The following is a 2,732-nucleotide window of genomic DNA, read 5'->3' as shown; positions in this document are numbered from 1 at the left end:
CTGAGACAGGAGGATCGCACAGGTTCAAAGCCAGCCTCAGCTACTTAGTGAGGCTCTCAGCAACTTAGTGAGACCCTGTTTCCAAATAAAATATAAAATAGGGCTGGGAGTATAGCCCGGAGGTAGAAAGCCTCTGGGTTCCACCCCCAGTACCACAAAAAAAAAAAAAAAAAAAAAAAGAAATAAGAAATAAAGTAGTCTCTTGGGGAAGATGGCGACCGAGAAAAGCGGGGCTTAAGAGTCCCGCTAACAACCAATCTCCATTACCACAAAAAGAGCGCCTTTCATAGCCAGAAAACACCATCACCAGAAAAACAAAAAAACCACCAGGCTCCAGAGAGAAAGCGGACTGAGAACAGAGCTCAGGGCCACAAAGGAGACACACACGCCCGAGGACGCGGCAGCAGCGCCATACTGCCGGCGGCAGCGGCGAACTCAGCGGACGGCTACAGCAAGCCGAGGTGAGCCACTGCGGAACAGCCAGGCGGGATCTTTCGGCGCAGACAGCATTTAAAGCTCCCAGTGGCTGAGCTCAGCACACGCTGCAGGGATTCAGAGTGGAAATCAAAACCAGAGAAGAAAAAATACACCAGCCTCATGGCCGAGGGCGTGGCAGAGGCGCCATATTGCCACCGGCGGCGGCAGCAGCAGTGAATTCACCGAGTCCAGTACAGCTACATCTACGTACTCAAGAACAGTGAGTCAAATTGCGGGCCACAGAGGAGAAATCCCAGTATTGTGCCTCCTGGGACTTGACCCAGTGAGGGAGTGGTGGTGGCAGAGATATCACACCATAGGAGAACGTGCAACCTGGCACCCCCCATAGTTTAAAGCAGCCTCTATCAACTCCCTGGGTCGGAGACTCTGTGATACAACCCAGTAAAGGAGTAGTAGGGTCTGAGAAAATACAGACTCGAGATCCAGAGCACCTTAAGTGAAGCCATAGTGACCCAAGGGAAGAACCCAGAGAAGGCACAAACCTCCAAAATCATGGGAAAGAGGAATAACACTGAAGTAATGAATGTGCACAACCCCACAACATCAGAACCTGATAAAACAGAAAATCAGAGATTTCTAGAAGATCAAATCAGGAAAATAACTGTAGAAATAATAGAGGTGCTTCGAAAAGAACTCAGAGAGAGCCAAAAAGAGATAAAGGATGCAATTAATGAAGTAAAGGCCTCAATTCAAAGCACAAACAACCGATTAGACCACATGGAGAACAGAATATCGCTCTTAGAAGATGAGCAATCCAAAAATGAATGCATAGTTTCTAATCTAGAAAAAGATATCCAACAGCAGGAATCTGACATTGAAGAAATATGGGTCCATCTTAAGAGAGCTAACCTAAGAATAATTGGAATAGAGGAGGGAAAAGAAAGTGATACCAAAGGGATCAACAATCTCTTCAAGGAAGTAATAGCAGAAAATTTTCCAAATATAGAGCAAGAGGTTGATACACAGATCCAGGAAACTTATAGAACTCCCTTTAGACAGGATCCGAGAAGAGGATCCCCACGCCATATAATTGTCAAAATGACCAATGTGGAAGCCAAGCAGAGAATCTTAAAGGCAACAAAAACAAAGGGCCAAGTGACATTCAGAGGCAAGCCAATTAGAATCACTCCAGACTTCCCAAACCAAGTCATGAGAGCCAGAAGGGCTTGGAGTAACATATTCCAAACTCTGAAAGAAAACAACTTTCAGCCAAAAATTTCCTATCCAGCAAAACTTTCTATCAAATTAGATGGAGAAATAAGAAGCTTCCATGACAAACAGAAACTGAAGGAATTTATGTCTTCAAAACCAGCGCTAGAGAAAATACTCAAAGAGATTAACTACAAAGAAGAAATAGGTAACACTCACCAGAACCAGAGAAACAAGAGTTTCCATCCAACAGACAACTAAGATTGGTTATCTGTGGAGATTCATTATTTATGTTAGTCTTTTACCTATCTCTAAATTGTATTGTTTGCCTTTATTGTTGTTAATTTTTAGGATTTCTAGTTGGAATATTAATATACCTTCAGATATAGCATTTGGAAATATTTTATCCAATTCTATTAGTAACTTTTAACTCTGTTTACATTGTCCTTGGATATACAATATTTTCTTTTATTTTTTAGGGAGTTTGTATATTCTTCTGTTGCCTGTGCCATTGAAATCATATCCAAGAAATCACTGCCAATTTCAATGTTGTGAGGTTTTATGACCCAGATTTTCTCCTAAAAGTTTATAGTCTTAAGATTTATATTTAGGTCTTTTATCTAGTTTGAGTTAATACTTATATGTGGGATTAGGTAAGGGTCCAATTTTATTCTTTTCCATGTAATTATTATTTTTCAACAATATTTAGTTAAAAGATTATTATTTCCACCACCAAATCTTTGTGGAAACCTTGTCAAAAATAACTTGACAATATAGGGAAGAAGTTAGCTCTAGGCTTGTATTTAACTCCAATGGTCTATATATCTGCCTTTAGAACAGTACTACACTGTTTCAATTATTGTAGCTTTATATGGTTTGAAATCAGAAAATATACATCTTCTAGCTTTGTTTTTGCTTCGAGATTGTTTTGGGTATCTAGAGTCCATATTCCATATCAGGATAGATTTTTTTCTGAAAAATAAATATATGATAGTTTCACCTAAAAAAAAGAAAAAAATATTCTCTGGTAAGAAAGAAAGCAAAAAGAAATATTGAAATGTTATCTTTAAGACATCAAAAGCTTG

Source organism: Muscardinus avellanarius (assembly GCF_963383645.1).
Source record: "Muscardinus avellanarius genome assembly, chromosome: 1".
NCBI classification, from domain to species: domain Eukaryota; kingdom Metazoa; phylum Chordata; class Mammalia; order Rodentia; family Gliridae; genus Muscardinus; species Muscardinus avellanarius.
This window is presented reverse-complemented; position numbering follows the sequence as displayed.